Raw genomic sequence first — 23,824 nt, forward strand, 5'->3', positions numbered from 1 at the left:
GACGCCACCTTGGGAGCCTGCTGCTCAGGGCCCACAACGCTGTCCAACACTGTCCAGTGTCCACAACACTGGACACGGCCTGGGGGAGACGGGCCCCTCGAGGCCTGGTGACCTTTGCTTTCCCTGGCTTGTTAACCAAACCCCATCTCTGCTGTGCCCGCGCCTGCGTGGTCTGGCGGCTGCTCGGGTAGAGCTCAGACGGTGACCGGTGACTAGATGGGCACGTCCTCGGCCAGCTTTAGTGCCCCTGCTGTCCAGTAGCGGTCACTGCACCTCGGCTCTTTCAGAAAGGAGAGGTTCTGTGGATTTCTAGATCATTCTTTCTTACAACTCAAGTTTGAAAACAAAGCAGGAGTGCAGCGTGAGGTGAGCGGGAGACAGGGAAGAGGCTGCAGCGACTCCTGTCTCCTGGCAGCCGGAGGGCGGGTGGCTGCTCCGGTTCTTCTGGCGGGGAGAGGCTGGGCCAGTCCACCGTGTGTGTGCGAGAGGAGCTTCCACCCGCCCACTGAGCTTGACCGAGGCTCAACGGGCTCGCAGGCAGCCGCTCGCAGCTGACCCAGCCTCCTCTCTTCCCGCTCTGCTGCACTCCCCTCAGGCCGCGGCGCGGAAGTGCCCGGCGTGCCTGCTCCCAGGGAAAACCCTGGCCTCCGAGCTCGCTTCCCATAAGGGGTCAGCAGGCTCGGGCTCGGCGTCCGTGTCAGCTGAGAGACACTGGACACGGAGCTGTCAAGTGGCCCGAGCGAGGAGCCCTGGACGCAACGAGGACAGTCCTGCACACAAAGGTCGGCGAGGGCAGCTGCCTGCACTGCCCCCCAGCAGGACCCGTCCACTCCTAGCCGCTGAGAGTCAGGAGGTGCTGCCCCGCCTGGCCGGCACGTGGTCAGCGTTCACAGGGGCTGGGGCGGGAGACCCTGCCTGGGGCATGCCCCGTGGCCGCCGTGCTCACGAGGGCTGGAGGTGCAGGTTGCGTCTCACGCAGCGGCCCCAGTGCTGCGCCTGCGTCCCGACCACATGCGCTGCACGAGCTTCCAGGCACCAGCACGGTGTCCCAGCAGGCCCCAACCTGCTGCCCCAAACCCCTGCTCTGGCTCACACCTGCCTGCCACGCTCTCGGGACCCTCTGGGCAGCCTGGGTCCCTTCCCACCTGGCCCTGCGTGGCCCTGCTCACAGGGAAGGCAGGTGTGGGCAGGAGGCCCCGCCAGGCTGGCCCGCTACACCACCTGCCCTCTGGGCATCATGGCCACTGGGGTTCCAGAGTGAACTGACCCCAACCTCCAGCCTGCCCGAGTCCCAGGCTCTCAGAACGTGGATGTCTGCGCCTGTCTCCTGTGGCTTCCCTGAATAAGTCGGGATCGTGGGGTCTGGAAAGAGGGAAGGCGAGCCAGCAGCTTTCCCAGCATCCCGGCCTGGAGGGACGGCTCCCAGCTGGCATCTGTGAGGCGTGGACAGGTCACCCGGTACCCCACAGCAGCAGCTCTGCCCAGGTCTGCGCCTGGGCTGCCTGGACAGGAACACCCTTGGGAGCACCGGGCAGGCCCGGCCGCGGGACCCCTGGGGGTCTGGCACCTGTGGCGGGGTGGGGGGACACTCACGATGGGGCTGGCGTTGATGTAGTCCGAGTGGCTGTGGCTGTTTTCAGATTTCAGCAGGATCCTGGAGTGATCATCTGCAAGCAACAGCAAGAGGGGAGTCACACGCCTGCACGACCCCCCAAGAACCCCAGGGCCATAGCATAGCCCCCAAACCCCTGGGGCTGGCGTGTGGGGAAGCTCAGGGGCAGGCCTGGGACCTGCTGGCCCTGCAGCATGCTGGGTCACTCCTGCTCCCCACTCCTGAACAGAAGGGGCCACATGGGCGGGGCGCAAGGGCAGCCGGTGGGGCCCGAGTGTGGATGTCCACAGGCAAAGTCTCTTGATGGAGGACCCCTGCCCGCCCCCCCAGGCCAGACCAGGGTGGGGACAGCAGGCCGGGAGCATCACAAGGCGGTGAGGTGTGGTCGGGGGGCAGCGCGCAGGGCCCGCTGGCCGCAGAAGCGGCAGCCAGCCCATGGCGGCTGCGCTCGGACAGCAGGCCTGCGGGGTCCCGCCGCGGCAGGGGTTCCAGAGCTCAGGCACATGGGGGCCGTGCTCAGCACCGGCCCCCGTGCAGGTTGGGTTCACGCCCTTTTCTAGCACAAGCAGCCCCGGGGGGCCGGGTGGGGGGCGGGCAGTGGGTCAGCTCAGGGAGCCCGGCCTGCCCTTGGCCTCGGCCTCAGCGGCGACTCTGGGGTGGCGGTGACGGCTGGCGGGGCCCTGGGTGGTGGGGCCAGGAGTGGGGTGTTGGTGTGGCCTTTCGACCTGTGAGGCGGCGTGTCCCAGCTCACACGCCGCTGGGGCCCTGGCTTCTGGGAGGGGGTCAGAGCTGGCCGTGACCCTCGCCGGCGAGGCGGTGCCTCCGCGGCCATGACCTGGGCAGACGTGCCCGAGGAACAGACCAGAGCCGACTCGGACGCCCCCGCCCCGACCCCCGTGCCGGGGCTGGGCTCCCCACTCTTGCTGCTTTCACTGCTAAGGGCTCAGTGTCTCCGCTGTTCTGTCACGACACAGAACCACAAACGGGCCCTGGGGCGGCCCAGAGAGCAGCCCGTTCCTGTTCCTGAGGTGAAAGCGGGCGAGTGGCGCGTGGCGGAATCCGCAAGGGCGCGTCTCCTCCACAGCCGGGGGCGCCGGCCTGCGCTCTGTGCGCACCACGAGGCAGACGGGCAGACGGGCCCGCTCCCGGCGGGGAGGGTGGCGGGGTCCCCGCAGACATGCCGGCCGGCGCGGCTGTGCAGAGGCGCTGAGGGCAGCGCCGAGGCCGGGCGGGGGGCAGCGAGGGCCCACGGCAGGCGGGGAGCCTGGCGGAAGAGGATGCCGTGAGGGAGCAAACAGAACAGCGGCTCCGGGGTCTGTCCCCGAGACAAGGCGCGTCCCCGGTCAGCACAGTGGACGCGGGGTCAGTATCCTTGCCCACCCGCACCAGCCCGAGCACCTCAGGGAGCCAAGGCCACCCCCACCGGCTCACTGCCTGTCACAGACCCAGTCCCGGCCAGCGGCAGGAGACCCCCAGGCCACGCCACGGGGCCGGAGCCGGGTCTCTCTCGGAGTCCGGCAGGGCCCCCGGGGCAGGACGGTCGGGGAACTCCTGCAGGGCCAGGGCCGCCACAGCTGGACGTGGACACCAGACTCCTTCACCTGCCTGGTCCCGCCGACCTTTCAGCCCACAGCGGAGCTGCGCCCGCACGGCCTCGGCCCCGCTTGGTGGGCACACGGGCCACAGATGCCGCTCCCGGACCAGCCGGGCGGAACGTGCTCCCCTGGGCCTCCGACTCGGGCTCCGCCCTGCAGCCTCGGGCTGGGCAGCCACACTGGGCTGGGGATGGCCTGCCCGAAGGGACGCCAGAGCCCCGGCTCAGCTCCCCGAAGGCATCATCGCAGTGTCCGCGCTGGTCGTGATGGGCGCTCCAAGGCGGGGCTGTACTTCAGCTTATTCATACCCGGGCCTGGTGGCCGCAGCAGCCGGGCCAGGATGCAGACGGCAGCACAGACGGCTACCCTCACGGCTGCCCGGGTGCCCCGTCACCCGAGGGCAGCGGCTGGCAGTGCCCGTTCACTGGGCCCCACAGGGGGCGTAGCTCCGGCACCCAGGGGCTGCTGGTCAGTCAGCAGGATGCATCATGATTTTTGTTTTTCTTCTCCTTGTGAAACTTTGCATTTCAGATCTCCAGGCCTTGAGCGCGACGCCCACCCTGGGCTGGACCTCCCGGGTGAGAGCTGAGGCCAGCCGGCCGGCAGACCACGTGCCCAGCATGCTGCTGGCCGTGTCCAGATCCCACGGAGCACTGGAATCGGGAGCAGCTGGAGCCAGAGAGGCCGCATCGCATCCTGGGTGTCGACGCGGCCGGGGCGTTAGGCCTGGCAGGCCCCGTCTGTGAGGCCTGGGCTGGATGCACGCACAGGCCACTCTGGGCGCTGGGCCTGCCTCTGTCCTGGGCCTTGGCCCGCTGAAGGGCGGGGTCGGGAGGTGATGGGCAGGTTGCAGGCCACGAGGGCGACCGCCCCAGCTGTGTGTCTGCCTCCCCGAGTGCAGTCACCGCATCTGTCTTCAGGCCTCAGCCGCTTGGGGAGGACGTGGGGCCCAGCGGCCGGGGACGCCCAGGCTCTCAGCGCTGGCCACAGGGGGCGGGTGGCCAGCAGGGGTGCAGGCTGGGGGCCTCCCCGTGGTCTTGCCCTGGCCTTCAGAGGCGAGGGGACCATTTGTGGGTTCGGGGGCACCGGGGGAGGACGAGGAGGGGTGTCTGGCTGGTGAGAATGGCAGCGGAAAGCGGCAGCAGGCAGGACCGCCCGCCCCCCAAGCACAGGCTGGGTACGTACAGGTCAGCACCGCGGGGCAGCGGTTCTTGGCCGCGTTCTCCTCCCGCTGCGCCACGAGGGAGCTGTTGGGCTCCGCCTGGTAGGCGCACAGCGCCTCCCACTCCTTCTCCAGCCGGTTCTTGTTCTTCAGGTGGTCCTCCATGTAGGCCTGCAAGGGAAGCGGAGTCAGGGGCTGCTCTGCTGGCTCACGCCCGCATGGGCCTGACACACGCAGGGCCACAGAGGAGGCCGCGGTCGCCCCAGGGAGCAGGCAGGACCCCTCCCCGCTGGCAGCGGGACAGGGCGTGGTGTGCTCGCCGTGGACGCAGGCAGGAAACACCCACGCCGGGGCCGCCTCTCCAGCTGGCCTCAGCCAGCGGGAACCCACCATGCCCTGAAACGTGGGGGTGCGGCGCGCAGGGCCCCAGGGAAGGGCCGGCCCCCACAGAGGGGTTGCGCCTACAAGGCCCCACAGCCAGTGCTGGCCGGATGTGGGGTGAGGAGATCCACAGTCGGGAGCGGGCCCTGGGGCGGCCCAGGGGACAGTGAGCTCGATTGACATTACAACATGGAGAGGAAACACCGGGAGGCCCAGCCGCCCCTCCTGGACTCTGCCAGAAGGGCACAGTGTTGCCACCTTGAGGAACCGCAGCCCCGTGGTGGGACCACAGCAGGAGCGGTCCTGGCAAGGAGAGGGCTGGGAGGCCAGGGCTGCCCGCAGAGGGGTCTCTCAGTCCTTGGGGGCTGCAGGCTGCTGCCTGCAGCAAGGTGGGGGCGCCAGGGGCTGACAGGGGAGGCAGCCAGGGAGGTGTAGATGGACGGGACGTCCCGTGCAGCAGCGGGTCGGGGGAGGCGATTATGGACCTGCCCGCGGGCAGCAGGGCCGGGCTGCGGCCTCTGAGGCTGGAGTGAGGGCATGGGCGAGCTAGCCACGGGGTGCAGGACCGTGGGGACAACGGGGGGGGGGCAGGCGGGGGGTGGTTAGAGGTCCCGGGCCAAGCACCAGATGACAGGTGGACACAGAAGCCGCCGACCACCGGGAATAGGTGGCCGACGGAGGAAAGCGAGCGCTCCCGGGGGTGTGCAGGGGGTGCTGAGCGGCTCTGAGCTCCGAGCCAAACAAATCTATTAATAAACCCCAATCTGGGAAAGCAGATCCGTAAATAATGTTTTGCACTGAAAGTCATTAATTTTCTTTTTTCTGTCTAAGAGAAACACTAGTTACTAACAGATACTGTGGTGCAGTAATTGCTTGAAATTATTTCACTGAAAACTATAAAACGCTGTTTGAAAACCACGCTGTGCATCCAGTCAAAACCAAGCCAGAGCGGAGAGTTGAGGCCCGAAGGCAGCAGGCACCATCAGCCGCGAGGGGACGTGGCTGCACGCGGGGAAGCAGCTCATGGGGATGCGGGCGCACAGGCCTGGGCACAGGCCGCCCTGCAGGGCTGACCCCCGGCCCACAGTCCACCCTCGGGCTTCCCAAGTGAGAAAGAGCAAAAACCACCGAGTGAACCCACCCTTGGCCTGCAGGCCTGTCCTGCCAGCAGCGAGCATAGGCCAGGCTGCTGGGGAACAGCGCGGACGCCCCCGGCCAGCCAGCCGCCCGCCCCGCGCCCTCGGTCGGGAAGGGGCGGGCGTGGTCTCGTCCGTGAGGGCCGGGAGGGCCTCCACGGGGGTCACGCTGGGCCCAGCGCTCAGGCATCCAAGGACTCGCACACAGGCCCAGTGTCGGGGCCTGCACCCGGCCCTGGCTGCCCCGTCCACTGCCACCGCCGCCCGCCCCTCCACGCACCTGGCACCTGCCCCCTCTGGCGCCGCCCAGGGCAGGTGGGGAAGGGTGGCGCACAGGGGCGGGCGGAGGCGCTTGGGGGCCCCATGGCTCTCGGGCGGGGGCGTGAATCAGGCGGTGAATCAGGCCCGGCCACAGCCCACCCACGGGGGTGGGGGTGGGGGGCTGTCGTCCCAAGGCCCCAGGCCCCACAGCCCCGGGGTCCTCACAGGGCGGGGCGGGGACTAGTCTAGAAAGTGCTTCCCTCGCAGAGACGGTTGTGGCATTTCAAACACGTGTCTGTACCGGAGTCGCCCCAGTGAGGCAGCGGCAGTGTCTGCGTGATGGCGCGGCCATGTCTGAACAGAACCCGACTAGCTGGGCCAGCTGGAGACACGGCGGGCGCGGGGGGCAGGGGCGGGGGCCCGGGGCTGGGAGAGCTGGAGGTCTGTGGGCCTGGCTGGCCCGGGGCCCCTGCAGCAGCCTCTGGACCGCAAGCAGACAGGAGGGCCCCTGGCAGAGCGGCCTCGGGGCCTGGCCGGCTCTCTTCACAGCATCCACCAGGCCCGGGCCAGCCCAGCACGGTCTGCACCAGGGGCCCTCGCAGCTGCACGTCCGCCCGGGCCCTCAGGCGAGACCCCTGCAAGTCCCTGTGGCCTCTGGCTCCTCGGCAGGAGCCCCAGACCCCGGTGCCCCTTGACCCCCTCTGCTGACCGCGCCGTCTCCAGGCCCCATCCAGGCTGAGCACGCTCAGTGCGCGGGCCCCCAGTGGGCGTCCGGCTGACCGCCGTGTCCGGTGGTGTGTGGACGAGACGCTGCGGTGCGCCCGGCAGCCTGTCCCTGGTGTTGGGGTGTCGCCGGGCTCCAGGGGACAGCAGGAGCCGCGGGGGCCTGGGCCAGGCTAACGGCCACTGCTCTGCTCGCTCCCGCCCTGGAGGGCAGCGCTGCGGGCCTCAAGGAGCGATGCTAAAAATATCGCGCTTTATATTTATGCCGCGTGGAGAGGGGCGGAGGGGGTGGACTTGGTGTTTAAAAAACGGCAATTTTTTATTACATAAATTGCGCACGCAGGAGAGAACAGAAAGTGAAGAGGCGGCCCACGCAGGCAGGAAGCCCTGGAAGCGCACCCGGAGCTGCCTGGGGCCCGTCCCTCCCGTCCGCTGGCGCCTGACCGCTGTCACCTGGCCCCTGGCCCGCCCGCTGGCTGCCGCTGTGTCCCAGGCCCCCGTGGCGCAGGCTTTGCCCTCAGTCACTGGCGTGGGGGGACTTTCTCGCAGGAGTGGAAGATGCTGGCGAGGGGCTTGCACTTCCCAAGGGAGCCACGGCCGGGCAGGTGCCCGCCGGGGCCCCCAGCCAGGGGCAGCGCTGAGGCACGAGGCTGGACCGGCCGCCCCACTGCCCCACACCTGCCCTGTAGGGCGCCCCAATTCCTGCTCCAGCCTGGATCAGCGTGTCCGGCTCGGAGACCACGGGTGCCGCGGCCGCCCTGTCCTCTGCGTGCCTCAGCTAACCCCTCCTTGCCCTCCACGTCTGCCCCCGGCAACCCGTCACCCGGCCCTCGAGTGCTGCTCCTGCCGCTGCAGACCCCAGGGGGTCGCCCCCCTCCTCGCCTGCCCCGCAGCACCTGCTGCTGTCAGGCCCGGCTCCGGCCCGCGCTGCTCCAGGACGCTGGGGCGGCCACTCTCCAGCCGGTGGCACGGGCAGCCGGGGCAGCGCGAGTCCCACAGGCTCTGGGGCCGGCCCTGGGGCTCCCCGTCCCTCCTCGCCATCCCCCCTCTGGGTATCCCTCGGTGGCTTCTAATTCTCCCCAAAGCTGGCGCCAGCCGCCGCCCCCCACTCCTGGGCTCTGGGGCCCCGGCTGGAGGCACAGCTTGGCTGTCCGTCCCCGCGCTCCCGCCACCCCCGCCGGCGCCAGAGGAGCCGGCACGTCCCGAGGGCCTCACGCCAGGGCGTGCGCACAGCCCCCGTGGGTTGCCCACGGCCTTGGGACGTGCGGCCACCGACATGGGGACAGCGCCGTCCACAGCAGCATGCGGCCCCGCGGGCCTCCGGCCACGGCGGGAGATGCCACGGAACCCACCTTACAGGACAGAATAAACCGCTGGCTGCAGAGGGGCGCCGGGGGCCGGGGGCGTGAGGAGCTGGGCGCCAGGAGGCCGCACCTGCCGTTTGGGTCCCACGGCCCGAGCGCTTTGAAACCGCCGCCTGGGCCAGCAGCTCTCGGGGCGCAAGCGCTGCGGTTCCCCGAACAAGGGTTTACGTTCCAAGGGGAAGCGAGGAGCCGGGAAGGGAGGCGGCCAGGGCTGCCCGGCGGGGGTGCGGGGGCGGCCCGCAGACGCGCAGAGGGCAGGTGCAGGGAGGCCCGGGCCGCGCCGCCTGCCCAGGGAAGGCGCTGGCCGCAGAGCTGCGAGCCTGTCTCGAGCCCTTCGAGAGTGGGGCCCCGCTGACCGGAACCAGGCAAGGCGCTGGCCGCCGGGAGTGTCCCCCCGGGACTGGGGGGGACAAGGCCACAGACGTGCTGCGAGGAGGGGCCTGGGCCCAGGAGGGCCGAGGGTGTGTCCTGTGACGCTGACCCGGGGCGGCCAGCATCGGCCTGGTGCCCCCCGTTAGTGTCCAGAGCCCGGGACCCCGCTCCTGAGGGGCCGGGCAGGGCCAGGGCAAGCCCACCCTGGGCCCTGCCCCCTCTCATTGCATCATCAAAATTGCTTCCACGGACGTGGGTGCTGGAGGAGGAAACAGTCCCGCGGGCGCCCGGGTGAGTGACCAGATTCCCCGGCCGCTGGCAGCCACTCCACGGGGCCCAGCGCCCCGCACGTGAGGCCCCACCGTGTCTCCCAGGCTCTTCCCTGGACTCTTCACTTCCTGCAGAGCCTGCTGGAGACCAAGGAGAGCGCGGCGAGCCGGCGGGCCCCCGGGCAGGGCCGGGGACGGCCTTGGAAGGCCTGTGTGGGGTGGGAGTGGGAGTTTCTAAATTGTTTAAAAACGTAAGGCCCTGAAGAGAAGGCCCTCGGCCCGCAGGCAGGGGAGAGGACGGGGGAGCGAGCGGATGCCACGGGAGGCCGTGGGGGTCGGGCCTGGTCACCTGCTTGTCCAGCCTTCCTGCCACGGGAAGACGAGATGTACGCGGGGGGAAGAGGGCAAGCGGAAACTCCAGAGACAAAGACTCAGCTGGAAGCTGAAGTCGGGCAGGGCACCTCCCAGGGGCCCAGGGGAGCAAGAAGAAGGCTCTTTAGAAAGCAGCGGTTTAAGGGACGTGCAAACCCCAGTTGTGTGGAATTTAATGAACGGAAGCTTCATGGACACCCCTGTATTATAAAGTTCCTATTCTAAATCCAGAGGCGTCCAGAGCCGCGAGGGATGGCGTCTTGGAGCCAAGCGGAGCAGCGACGTGGGGGCTGGCCTGGGGGCCGGGAGACGCCAGACGCCCCTGCACCCCAGCAAACGCATCACACGCGGCCTCCCCCGCTGGCTCCCGGGGAAAGAAAATCTCGACTTTCAGGAAGACGGATCACTCACAGCCTGACGGAAGACGCGGACGGCGAACACGTCCTGTTCCAGAAATGTCCTAACGAATAAGCTTAAAAAATAAGCGGTTCTGTCCACACCAGCTGCTCCCACTCCCGCTGGCTCTCGAGCCCCCCCTGCTCTGTGCGGGCGCTCCCGGGGGCGGGGGGGGGGGCAGGCCGCGTGACGTCGCCGCCGTCATCTCCGAGCAGCTCAGGGAATTTTAAATGAACAATTTTGTGAATCTTATTATCCCAGTGAGCATCTGAGAAATCAAGGTCATGTGAACACAGGTAAAATACAAACAGGAATACTTACAAGCAACGGGAAATAATTAAGGGAATCAAACCACGTTTTCCAGAAATGCTCGGCTATTCATATTTAAATTTAAGGCCTAAGAGTTTGCCTGACACTGTGGGCGAGGGGCCCCTCCTCGCTGTGGGGGTCACGGTCACGCGGTGACTTCAGATTCTGCTCGGGGTGCCCGGCTCAGCACGCACGCACGCGTCCACCCGTCCCGCTGGTTTCTTCGAGCACAGGTAGGGTGGGGTGTCCTGTACCCCACAACCAGCAGCAGAGACAACCCCCAGGGGTGCACCTTCAGCTGGAGAACAGAGTGCACACAAGTAAGACAATGGGGGAGACACGCTGGGACGGGGACGGGGCACACAGGGCGGGGCCTTGACTCGGGCAGCCAGCCCTGCGGGCCCTACCCGGCCCTGCCCAGCCGGGCCCCTCAGCACCGCCAGCCCCTGCCCCTCTACCTGCTCCCCTCACTCTTGGTTCCCGCAGCCCCTGAGTCAGCAGCTGCTGCCCGTCCTCAGCCCTGAGGTGCAGCCTTCACCGCCTGACGTCACCCAGCGGCCCCGAGACCACGAGGGCCAACGCGCAGCCCCGCGCCGCTGTCAAGGGCCGAGTGAGTGCCCAGGGGCCGGAGAGCCTCACGGCCCGCCCGGCGCCCCCCAGCGCAAGACCAGCGGGAGTAGCCGGCGTTGGGCGAGTCGTGCCTGTCTACACAGACATGCACACACGCTACACGACCTGCCACACGCACCGCGCGTCACACACGCCTGTACACGCCTGCACACACCACACCCACGTCACACACATATGCCACACACACACACCACACCGTGCACACACCACACGCCTGCCCAGGCCACACGCACACGCAGCCACGGCAGGCCAGCAGGTGGGTGCGCCGTCCCCCAGCTCTGCCGCGCCTTGGCTGCCAGGCACCCGGTGGGCCAGGGGCTCGGGAGGACACAGACCCGCGGACTGGCGACGGCGGGCAGGAGAGCTCTTCAGACTGGAGCCAAGGAATTCTCAGGTCCCGGACAAGAACTTTTAGGGAATGTTTAGGAAAGTGCGGTCCGGGGCTCCTGGAGGCGCAGGGGTGAGTCTCAGGCTGTCACCGCCATGGCCTGAGTTCCATCCCCGGCCAGGGAGCTGCCCACAGGGCGCAGCAGACCCCTCCTGTCTCCCTGCTGCTCCCCTCAGCCGTGGACTTCGGTTAATCCGCCTGTTCTGCTCCCTGCTCTGTCTCTGGGGAGTCCTCTCACCCCCGCACCTCTGGCCTGCACCCCAGTTCTTGTATGCAAAATAAATGAAGTAAATCTTAAAAGAGAGAAGGGTGGCCGGCTACATCGCCACCAGCTGGCCTGCAAGGGGTGTCTGTTGGGGGACACGGGCTTGGGGAGAGCCCCGCCGAGTGGGCTGTGCGGCCTGGGCTGCGATCAGCCCTGTGAGCCCCAGAACGACCGCCGCCTGCTCCTCGTGGCACAGCTCGCCTGACCAGCTCACTTGTTCCCCTGCCCGACCCCGAGGGGCCAGTAGCCAGCCCCACAGGGGTCAAGAATGGCCACTGGCTAAAGGCCCCGGCCCGAGGAGGCCCTCTGGCCGGTGTCTTCAGGTGGCCTGGCTGCGCCAGACATGGGCTCCAGGGCACACGGCCGCTTGGGAAGGCCAGGGAGGCACACCGAGGCCCCATGCGGCCACTCATGTGTTTCGGCTAAGTGGAGACCAGCGGTTCACTTAGCAGTGCTGGACGGACGCTCGCTGCCCACTGACCGGCCAGAGAGCTTGGCGGGCGGAGGGCCAGTGAACGCATCCGCCCTCTTCGGACTCTGACCCATTTCATTCTTCAGCTGCAGCCCCTGCTCTCCCCGCGGCGGGTGTCTGGGGACGGCGCCTCACCCGCTGCTGGACGGCAGGCGCAGCCCAGGCCCCTCCCTCGTCCTCCCGCCGCCGCAGGCCGGCAGGGATGGCCGCGCGGCCCTGCTTTCCTCAAGACGCGCTTTCCACTGAAACACTTTCTTCAAAATTATTTTCATAAGAAAGATTAACAATTTCAACATTAGCTGCTAATCCCCTTTCATTTAGAACTCTGCTGATAAAATTCTTTGCTTGTCATTCAAATAGTAAGTAATAATTATAGATTTGCAGCTCCCATCTCTGGCTTCATTAATGGCAAATTGCATGGAAGTCTGAAGCATAAGTCAGCTTTGATACATCTCAGAATGTAATTTCCACAGCTTCCCTCGGCTACGCACAATTAATTATACAGTTAATAAGGGAAATATGTTAATGGAAGGAGCGTTATTCATCCAGACCACCTGCCTTTACCAAATATCTTTTGTGTGTTTCTCTTCTCTTTGTAAAAAAAAAAAAAAAGCCACAAACGACAATGTGGTGATTTAAACACCCGCCTGCCAGGCGGTGGCCACGTCCATTAACACAAGTCTAAAGAAAAATTAATTCAATTTTACGATATTCCCACTAATTTCTGTCTTTTAACAGTGGAAAATATCTACCCCTGACATTTTAAACTCTGAAATAGCTGTTGATCAAACAACATTTCCCACTGAGGTGTCTTACTTGTCCCGATGATTTGTCACCGTCGGGGTGAAGGGAGACGCCGGGTCCGGGAGGGCTGCGGGCGGCGCGGAGGCGCGTTTCACTCACTCTAAATGGACTAAAGTCTCCTAACTCCTTCCTCAGACCTCTTAAACCTCTGTGCTTAGTAGTCGTTGAATCCTGTCATTCCATGTGGATAATCAAGGCTTGATTTCAGACGGTCCAGCACAGACGCCCACGGCGGCCGCACGCGGACAGCGAGGCCTCGGGCACTCGGGTGTGGAGCAGCAGGATATTCAACCCGAAGTATTCCACTGAAGAGAACACTGACTTGCTGAAGTTCCATTTCTGTTTACTCTTTATAACTCGCAGGGCAGCAGGAAAGATGCCTTTCCGGTGCAAATATCTGCTTCACAGCAAGAGTTCACGAACACGCAGTCCCGGCCAGAAGCGAGAGTCCCGGCCTCAGCCGCGCTCCCTCGACAAGCGCAGGGACCTTCTCCGTAGGTTAAAAACTTCACTAACGGGCAAAATTCGGTTGGAAATCAACCTTCGGCCCCAAAAAGTTGATGGAAAAGGCGGGGAAAGAGATGAGAGGAAAGGGGGTTTTAAGAGAACCCAATTCTGAGAAGATGTTACGCAAGCGCGTCCGTTCTGGGGGAGAATCTGTTAGCCGAGTCCCGTGTCGGCGACGTCCAGGCGCCAGCGGGCGGTTTCCTCAGGGCCCCTCCCCGGGGGCTCTGGGCAGCGGTCGTGTGCCCGCGAGCCCAGCGTCCAAATGGCATCGGCCCAGGCCCTTCCACGGTGCCCACAGCCTCCTAGCGGCCAAGCGCGGGTCACGAGCCCGTCTCCGCCCACGGCATGAAGAGCCCAGTGTGCGCCCTCCAGCGCCCAGCGCCCGACACAGCGGCGGGAGGGGGCTGCCTGGCACCCCAGGCTCCCTGAGGGTGGGGTGTCCTGGGCAGAGGCCGCCACCTCCCCCTGGAGACGCAGACGTGCCCCTGCCTCTGCCGCGCGCCTCTGGAAGGACAGGAACCCCCTGGGAGCGGCCGCGGCCCACCCGGAGCCCCAGGCCTGCTCCGCCCAGCTTGCGCCCCGGTGGGAAGCGCCGCTCTGGTTGCAGAAACAGCAGGAACCCGAGGGCGCGCAGTGGGGCAGGACGCCTCAGCGCCAACCTCCTGACGCCAGCAGCTCCCGCCTGCGGCAAGAGCCCGAGATCCTTCGCCTTTCCACCCGCCAGACCCGCAGAGGGGAACGCGGCCCAGAAGCGCCTCTCCTGCTGGCCCGGCCTCGCCACGCAGCGCAACCGCAGAAACGTGCCGGAGAGCGAGGACATGAGCCCCTGCAGCGGCAGCGGCGCCCCCACGCCTCACGCGGCGCCCGAGGCAGAGAGGTGGTGACCCGAAGTCATCCCCATTTTGGGGGTGAAAATCAGAGAGGACGGGCAAATGCATGTTTCTGTTTTTTCCCAGCTCACCCGTCAGTCCTGCCACGAGCAGGGCTGGCCTCCAGGGGTGCATGGGGGCCTCCTCGCCCTAACTCCTGCCCTTCAGGCGGGCAGAGCACCACTGGACACTCAGAGCTTCCTGCTCCCACGGCTGGTCCCCATCACTGACACCAGGTGTTGAGGCTCCGGCCCCCGCCTGCCCACCCGCCCCCGCCGACACCCAGGGGTGCCGAGCTCCTGTGCCTGCGCCGGGAAGGGTTTGGCGGCAAGGGCGGTGGCACGCAGGGCGTCCTGCATCACACACCAGCCGCGCAACTGCAGAGCAGAGGGGCCGACTCTTGTCCTGGGATCCTCGCAAACACACGAGCAAACGGAAGGGCAGGGAAGAGGGCCTCCGCCACGTGGGCCCAGTGTCCACGCGGGGCCTTTAGGGAGACCCTGCCACGCAGGAGGACGGAGGTGGATGAGAGACCCCACCCCCGTGGGCCACAGGTCGCCCCAAGGATCAAGGCTCCAGGGGACAATTTTTGGGAGGAAGTGCACGAGGGGGTCCTGGCTGCACGACGGCCCCGAGATGCCAGGGCCACGGCCCCAAGGCCTTGGGGGGCTGCTGTGACGAAAGTGGCGACATCAGGGCGTGGAGCCAGCCCTGTCTGGGCCGAGGCCACAAGCCCAGAGACCCGTGGAGGACGCGTGTCCACTGTCGGGCGTAGGACCAAGGGGCAGCTGCACGGGGGCAGCGTCCAAAGGGAATGAAACGGAACAGGTGCCGCCAAGAGCGGGCCCCTTGGGCAGTGGACGCAGCGGTGGACTGGACGGGACATCAGGCAGCGCTGCAGGGGGCCACAGGGGCCGGGGTGGGGACGTGCCTGCGACACCGGGCAGTGGCTAAGAGGGACGGGAGCTCTGAGGAGACGGGGACGGGGGCCCCGGAGCCGCACGGAGCAGCGATGGGCCATTGCTGCTGGACCGGACGGGAGACGGGCACAGGCCACGGCCCCACGTCACCCGCGGAACCCCGGAGAGCACAGGCGGTGGGGATGGGCGGTGACCCGCGGCGGCCGGGGCCTCAGCCTGACCAGGAGCCGGCGTCCTCGTCCGCCTACGTGCAGGGCAGGCCTCGGGAGGCGCCTCGTCACGGCAGCGCACAGAGCGAGGCCTGGCCCCCGGGCAGACGCACACCCAGCCTCGGGCAGCACGTGGCCAAGTGGCCTCCCGTCCAGCATCCCGGTCGCGAGTGGGCCTCCGGCAGGCGGGAGCACAGATGCGCAGCCTCCCAGGGCCGGCCCGGGTCGTGCGGCAGCCACATCTTGTGGGGGCAGCCGGTGCCGGGAAGGCCGCTGCTGAGCTGGGGCAGCTCCTCCCAGCCTCGCCTCGCCTCGCCCCGTCCCCCCGCTTGGGAGCAGCGGCCTCGGAGCAGTGGCCGTGCTCTGCCCGGGGAGAGGAAGCCGTGTCGCGCGCCGGCTCTGAGCCCCGGAGGCCACTCCTTGCCCAGCAGGGACCACGCGCCGGCACCCAGGGGTCAGGACCACACCCCACCCTGTCGCTGGCCCCAGAGCCGCCCAGGGCCCTGCGGTGCCGCACCCCTCCTGCCCTGCTCCGTCTGCCGGGCCACGGCTCTTACCCGATGGCCCCCGCCCCTGGCCCCTCAGTCCCGAGAGCCGGCGGGGACAGCGTGAGGCCAGCGGGGCGGTGGGCCCCGCGCTCCGAGGCACGGCTCCCTGGGGGACACGCGGTGGGGCAGGAGCCGCCCACGCCTGGGTCCTGCAGGAGGACGTGCGAGGCCTCGGCCCGTCCCGGTCACTCCCGCCACGCCTGCCTCCTGCCCGGGGCCTGGGGTGGCCGCCGCCCCCCACGGGCCGGCCGGGTTCTGGCGCTGTGCAGCCGGCCGGCGGGCTCCCAGGGCGGGCGTGCGTGCGGGGCGTGCAGGGCAGACGCGCCGCAGCCCTGAGGCGAGGGGCTCCGACCGCAGCGTGGGGCGGACAGTGTCCCGGCCAGACGGCGCTTAGCGTCCTTTTGGACTTGAGAGCCTCGCTGTCACGCGGGAGCCCCAGAGGTGCCGCGGGGCCGGGGGAGGCCCTGGGCCGAGGCTTCCTGCGGTGACAGCGCCATGGCCCCCGTGTGGCCGCGACAGAGAATCCCCTGAGAGCCGAAGCTTTGGTCAAATGTCCTCTTCTGGGCGGGATAAACAACCAAGGGTCCTCGGGCGAGTCGGAGTCGGCGCGTCCCACGTCAGCGGCTCACACGCAGGCCCGCAGCGCCCGGCTGGGATGCCCAGCTCCCTCGGCAGCCCACGCCACGCACAGACTCCCAGTGGGCGTGCCCTCGTCTGTCCACACAGCCTGCACCCCCTTCCTGCCAGCCGGCCAGGACCCCGGAGGGGAGGGAGCTGCACTGTGCACAGGCCGTCCGGCAGCCTGACTGGGCGCCACGGGCAGCACCACCTGCGGCCTGTCCCTGAGGCCGGACAAGAGCCCTCCCGCGGGAAAGGAAGGTCACGCGTCCTCACGGCCACACCCGGGAAAACCACCCTCCAGTCGAGTCCAGCGGCCTCCCCAGCCCTGAGCCCCCCATGGTGGAGGGACGCCCACTCTGAGGCCCACGCCTCCAGCCACTGGCGGGGAGGGGCTGCCCGGCAGGCCGGGACGGGAGGCCTCGGGGCGGGGCTGGCTCCACGCTATGGACGCCTCCTCGGCCAAACCTGGTGAGACTGTGGGCGGCCAGCAAGGCGCACGCTCCGCGGTCGGCCCACCTCGGGGTGAGCGGATGGGAGGGTCCACCTGCACACGAGCAAGCAGAGGACCCTCGTCCCCCCATGGGGAGCCTCTGCCCAGGGGCCAGAATGCTCTGACCCTCTGTCCCAAGCCACTTCCAGGTACGGGCCACACTCGAGGGACACTCATCTCCCCAAATGTGGGGGGGCCAGCAGGGACTGAGGGGGTATGGCTGCTGCCCGAGAGTCGCAGGCTAAGGGAGCTGTGCACACAGCAGGCGCTCACAGATGCGCGTCCCTACCACTGCAGGCGCCGCCCAGGACGCGCGCGATGCACGGGGCGGCAAGCGCAGCGGGAGGGGCAGGGCCCATGGGCTCACCCGCTGAAGCAGCAGGGCTGGCGGGGCTGGCTCCTGCCCTGCGGTCAGCTCCTTGGGACGCATCCTCACACCCGTGGTCTCCCGAGCCGAGGCTGCACGGGCAGGGAGCGGGCGTGGCCTCTCCCCGCCACTCCCCTGGAAGACAGGGGGCCGCACTTCCCTGGGCAGAGCGCGCAGCGAGCTTACCAGCACCATGTGGCCAGTGGAGATGTCCATGCTGGACGGCACGGGCTCCTCAGACCAGGAGGAGGTGCTGCTCCGGGCGGAGGGGCTGGGCCCTGGCCCATCGCTGAGCTGGGACGAGACGCTGCTGATGCGGGACGCATGTGGGGCCTCGGGCCGGTCACTCGCGCGTGTGGTCATGCGCTGCCGGCACAGCTCCTGCAAGACAGGGGGCGGTCAGCACTGCCTGGGCAACACGGGGGGCGGTCAGTGCCGCTGGACGAGCTTCCTGCCGCCTTCTCACCCCCTGCCATCGGAGCGCCAAGGTGCAACTCGTGCTCAGTGCACGCTGCACGCACGGGGCACAGCGCACAGAAGGCACGCGGGCACACACAGCACACGCTCCTGCGCGCACACATACTCAGGACAGATGTCCCTGGTGGCTCGGCCCCGGATGCCTCCCTCCCTGGGGCGCGGGCCGTGGGGGGCGGGGGGAAGGGTTACCGACACGGCAGGGGGCTGAAGCGCAGAAGCGTGTGGCGGGGCGCTGCGTGGAGCGGCCACCCTCCCGGCTCTTCTCTCTTTTCCCTAAAGCAACTTCCAGACGAGTGAGAGCTGAGGGAACTGCGGACCCACACACAGAGCACCGCAGAGCGGACTCCTGGGCCATGCGGCGAGGGCCCGGCCCCCGTGAGGTGGGAAACCTGAGTGTGACGCGGCCCCGCCCCTCACCGCCCTGGCAGCCCTGTCCACGCGGCCCACTCCGCGGGGACACGCCTCCCCGGGCAGAGCCGCCAGTCACGCATCAGCGCACCCCCGGAGGCGGCCACGCGACATGGGACCCCGGGAGGGCAGCGGCTCAGGCCAACGGCCGGGCCAGTGGCCCCCAGAGCTTGGTCTCGCCGGCTGACAGGCGGCTGCAGCGACTTGAAAAATGCACCTGATTTTTCTCAGACTCCTCAGAACAAACAGGAGCCAGGCTCGCGGTGGCTGCGGCAGGTCGGGCATCGCAGTGGAACAGGGCGGAAGCCGCTCTAGACAGGAGAGCAGCCCAAAGCCCCCAAAGGCCAAAAACCAAAACCAAGGGACCTAGTTACATGATGGGCCGCCGTAGCCAAAGGACACTGCCCAACAGAGGACAGGTCACTGTCCGTGGGTCTCCCCGCACACAGCTGCAGGAGCCCTCAGGCTCCGGAACAGCCACCCCGGGGTGCATCTTGCAAACAGGGACACAGAACGCTCAGTGTGGCCACAGGTGGCGGCCGCCTCCCCCAGAGAGTGTCAGGGATGGTCGCCACCGGTCACCAGGAGGCTGGACAGCACTGGCCAGTAGGGATGGTCACCACTGGCCCCCTAGGGCGGTGTCAGAGACACCCAGCGTCACAGCTCCGTGAGAGGCTGGACGGCATCAGCAACAGCAGGTCTTTGGGACGCCAGGCCGGGGCCTCTGGTGCCCCTTTGAGGCCAGGGGAGACAGGACTGAGGCCCGTCTCAGAGGCCGGTTGCTGGACGCTACTTCTTTTCTTCTTTTTCTTTCGAGGTCAGCTGCTGGGCCCCGCTGGGGGCGCAGGGGTCAGGCTCAGCAGTATGAAGCTGTCGCAGCCACTGTGGCCCGAGTGCGACGCCCGACCCCCAGCCAGGGAGTGACCCTTGGGCACTGCCTCCTGCTGCCTCCTGCTGCGCCTCCGCAGTGTGTCCCAGTGGGTCCACCTGCTCTGCCCCCACTCTGTCTCCGGGGAGTCCTCTCACCCCCTCCCCACACCTCTGGCCTGCACCCCAGTTCTTGTCGGCATAAACACATAAAAATATTTAAAAAGGTGGGCAGCGGGGCCTCCGTGTCGCTCTTCCCGGGCTGGGACGGCTCCTCAGCGCCTCAGGCTCTGGCTTACATCCTCTCTCGGGGTGCCTCACCCCAAGTCTGACCGGCCCATTTTTCAGTCCTGCGGCTGATTGGGCCATTTAGCGCCGATCAGCTCACGGCTCGCACCCGATTGGCCCATTCCTCAAGCTGGGCGTCACGCCTACCAGGGAGGCTGCTGGTGGGGGGGAGCCGCAGCCAGAGCTGGCCTGGGGGGCAGCAGGGGAGAGGCCCGAGGCGCCCCGGCATCAGTGTGGCTTCCGCGAGGCCGCATGGCTCCCCCGGACAGAGCAGCTGAGGGGCCCGGAGTCGCTCCACGTGGCCAGACGGCCGCCCACTGGGGAAGGAAGCTGCCGGGCGTGAGGCGCGGTCCCTGGGGAACCAGGCCTGGACTTGGGGCGTCCACCCTGAGCCCAGACCTCGGTGCAGCGAGGGCAAGACGCTGCGGCCTGGGCAGTTTCCTCCACCAACTCCCCATGCAAACTTGGCCCCAGGGCCCCCATGGACGTGTTCACCAGGAGATGGAGCAGCTGTCGGCGGCCACAGGACGGACCGAGGCCCGATGGCGTGCAGGCGCCGCCCTGGGGCAGTAGCAGGGCTGGAGCGTGGGGACACGTCTCCAGCCAGAGAGGCTCATGCAGGGGATCCAGCTCCTGGGGCCTCGCGGGGCCCACGACGGGTGCAGCCCGGGGTGGGGGTGGGGGTGGGGCCGGGCCCACCCAGCCCCCCCCGGGGACACTCAGGCCGTGTCCCCCGGGCCCTCCACTGGCACCACAGCCACGTCCGCTTCAGGGCGCTCAGGGCCCAGGCGCTTAGAAGAGGCCCTCAGGCCCCAGAGGGCCCTGAGCACACGCCATGCCAGGTCACGTGCGGCCCAGACGGGGCGGGCAGCCTGGGCCCTCCAGAGGAGCTGAGCGGAGCTGCCCGCCCGTCCGCGGGGGTCACCGTCTCCCAGGCAAGTCCCGTGCGAGCACCTGCCCCACAGCAGCGATTCTGAGGCCTGGCCCTGGCGCTCACTGGCTGTGACCTCGGAAAAGTCATCGAACCGCCAGGCACAGCCCCCACCCTGGCTGGGCGCGCCTGCCTGAGGCCGCGGGGCGCGTCACCCACACCCACCCAGAGTGCCCCAAATCTGTTCTCCCAGTGCCCGTTCTGTAGCAGGAAGAAAAAGCCAACGTGGGCGTCAATTAGAAATGGCCTCCCAGCTTGTGAGGGTTTGGGGGGCAGGGAGGTACACGAGTCCTCGGCCGCGCTACCCCAGCTGTGTGCCTGCGGCTGCCTCGCTCCCGCCCTCGGGGGCCCAAGGAGCCTCTGAGGAGAACAGAGTCATCCAGGTACCTGCTGCAGAGGCTGCACCCACCCAGGCCACGTCCACCCAGGAGCACCTGCGTTCAAGGGTCTCAGGAAAACCCTCAGCAGGAAACGGAACCCTCGGTGGCAGGTAAACAACCGACAGACCAGGTGTGCACAGGTGGGGGGTCCGAGGCGGGGGTCAGGGAGGGCCAGGGCGAGGACACCCACCCCACTGCTGGGTCTGACTCTCAGTCTGCCTTCCTTGTGCTTCCGTGACCTTGGACAATTCGCCTGAATCTGTGCGTATCCGCCTGTCTCCTGTGCCTGGGAGGAGGCCGGCCAGCACCCTAGGGCAAAGCTGGGCCCCGTGCCCGGAGCTCCGAGGGGCGAGGTCGCAGGCCCACGTGCCACGGTCAGCGGGCGCACATGGGCGCAGGACACCGGGCAGCCTCCTGCTGTGCAGATGGCGCAGAGGTTAGCGGCCAGCGGAGGAGGGCAGAGGCCCAGGCCACAGGCCAGCGGCGCCGCATGCTGGCACTCAGCCATGTGGAGCCCAGTCTGACTGCCGACCACCGTGTCCAGCAGGAAGACACTGTCCCCTGCCTGCCCCGCAGAAACCAGGGGACGGGGTTTCTGGAAAGCAAAGAGAGACCCTCCGTGGTCACCCGAGAAGAGTGGGTGCCGGCTGCAGCCCCTGCCACGCCCTCCGTGAGTCCAACGGTCCTTCTGAGCGAGGCAAAGGGCTGGCTGCAGGCTCCAGGAGGCAGGGCAGAAGCATCTCTGCGGCCAGGGTCAGCCCAGCCCCGCCCCGGCCAGGACCAGCCCGAGAGCGAGTCCCGGCTGTGAGGATGCAGCTGGCAGGGGCCAGAGGCCTTCGTTTCTGCAAGCGCTGCCTGCGGCAGTGGGGCTGGCCTCGCCGAGGCTGCACAGGCTCCGGAATCCCACACGATCTGCAGAGGACGCTGAGCGGGGCTGCGGGCAGGGTGCACCGCAGGGGCAGCGCAGATGTCCGCCCCCAGACCATCTCTGGCAGAGAACTGCAGAGAGTGGGGATCATCGGGGAGAAAAGGCCTGTCACTCCCAAATTCTGCCAAAAGAAAGACCAAGACGACAAAGGCGTAAGAAAAACCTCTTTGCACCTTTCAAGGGACAATCGGACGCAGGCCGCGCCTGCCGGGGGGCACGCAGAGGGTCGGCGCCGCTCTTTGAGCCGTAATTAGTGGTAACGGGGCGCAGCCGCGCAGAGCACAAAGCCACGGGGACCAGAAGCGGGTCCGCTGGGGGGGTCGGGAGGGATAAAGGCCAATTACTGGCCAGACGGGACGAAACACAGGACGGGCTGAAAGGAACCCGCCCTCCGGGGGGCCCAGCCCAGAGGGCCCCCCAGAGGAAAGACAACGGGCACCAGGCCCACGGGCCCTGGAGGAGGGCGCCCCGGCAGAGCGGGACCGTTCACCCCGAATCGCGCACTGAAAAGGCAGATGAAGAGCAGGGAGGGCCCCGCGAGCGTCAGCGGCCAGGCCGAGGGCGCCTGCCCTTTGCTGCGCTGGCCGCGTGTCCTGACGCCAGAGCTTTGCGGGCAGCGGGACCCGGGAGGCGTCTGCGGCCACAGAACTGCCCGCTGGCCTGGCCAGACTCAGGGCACACGTGTGGAGGGGCGGGCAGGCCCCTCAGGGCAGACACCGGAGGGGCCGCCACTGTGTGGCCCAGGTGCTGCCAGCGGTCTGCGGACAGTGACCCGGAGGCCGCCTCCCGCTCGGCCACAGGCAGACACGCGCTCAAGGCTTGGTCTTGAAGACACTCAGCCCGTCCAGCCACGCCGCCTCCCGGGGAGGGAAGAGGACTGTCCCGCCCCCGCAGCTCAGGCCCCGCGGGAAACCTTTACATGTCACCAGCGACAACACACATGCGCTCGCGCCACCCACGTGCTCCCACGCACAAGGCGGGCGCCCGGGCGCGGGCCCCCAGGAGCAGGCTCCGGAGACCCCAGGCTGGGTCTGACCGCTGGGCGGGGGCTCAGCTGACCATCGTCGGGGCGGGCACCCGGCGCCTCCCCCAGCCCAGCGCGGCTGGGTGGCGCCTCGTGAGTCCATGGGAGATCGCCTGCCGGAGCAGTGCCCGGACGCACGACGGGCAACCCCGCGTGCTTTTCCCACGTTGCAAGATGTTTTCTCAAGGTGAAGACAGACATGCGTTCGGCACGTCCTCGCACCGTCCACGCCGGACAGACAGGGAGGCAGGCGCTGGCTGCTCCTGACCCCCCAACTTGGCTGCACAGCGGTGCCCGCTGGCCTTTCCACGCCCCACTCCCCACCCCTGCCCGGCCCCCCCAATTGCCTCTGGCAGGAACAGCAAGGTTGGGCTGCCCCAGCGTCCACCCCCCAGGCCTGTTGGCAGAGGTCATTTAGAGGTCATCTCTGCCGCCTGGACAGAGCACTCCGAGGTGCAGGCTCAGCCACCTCACTCAGGGGTGGGGTCCCGAGGGCTCTGCACACGCGGCCAAGCGCCAAGCAGCCACCATGCGCCCTGTGGCCGGCTGGGGAAGGCCGTTGCTGTCCCACCCGTGGGCGCCTGGGCCTCGAGCTGGCTGCCAGCGCTGAGCAAGGGCCCCGGGGGGCGGGAGAGCCGAGCTCGGCCACCCCAGGAGGCTGCACAGCCAGAGCCGCCGGCGGCCAGTGAGCCCGTCGGGCAGAAGACCCCACCCCTGTCCCCAACACCGACCCGGCCTCACTGGGGCTGCCAGGGCTCTGCGGGTGGAGAAGGAGCCCGGACCTCACTTTGCCACAACCATGCACCAGCTTGGCCTGTCTGGACCCCCAGGCATCTGGCCAGCTGCTCTGCTCTGTGGGGCCTCCCCTTCTCATCAGCACCCAAACGGCCCCCAGCAGCCTGGCAGGAGGCCAAGTGCCCACCCCCCAGGCACAGGACGGTGGTTCCGGGCCAGGCCCGGCACCAGGGGCAGAGACCAGGCACCAGGTCCAGCGCGGCAGCCACGCCTGAGGGTGCGGCCACCGGGCGGGGGCTCGCTGGGGTGGGTCTGAGTCTGCTGACAGATGGGAGTGATCTGGAAGCTGGGGGGGCTTCAGAGCCGGGGGAGCAGCCCACAAAGGCTCAAGATGGGAGGCACAAGGGACACTCTCCAAGGAGCTGGAGCACAAAAGGCTTTCACGGCCCCTGCAGCTCCTGAGGCCCCTGCAGCGAGGCCTAATTAAGCCAAAGGGCAGGGTGTGGGGTGTGGGGCGGGGCGGGCGGGGTCCTGGCCCTGGCAGCTGCGCTGGCTTTCAGCAGCTGCACTTGTTCTGGGGCCCAATCACCCCCGAGAGCTGGTCTGAATGAACACCAGGCCGGGCCCTGAGGAGGCGCTTGGGCGGCGCGAGCCTGGCCAGAGACCGGGAGGGGCTTTGGCGCCCGCGGCTGGGCGCCTGCCGGGGCTTTGGACTTGGTCTTGTCTGTTTCTCGGCCCTGTCAC

This window comes from Talpa europaea, assembly GCF_964194135.1.
Source record: "Talpa europaea genome assembly, chromosome: 3".
NCBI classification, from domain to species: Eukaryota; Metazoa; Chordata; class Mammalia; order Eulipotyphla; family Talpidae; genus Talpa; species Talpa europaea.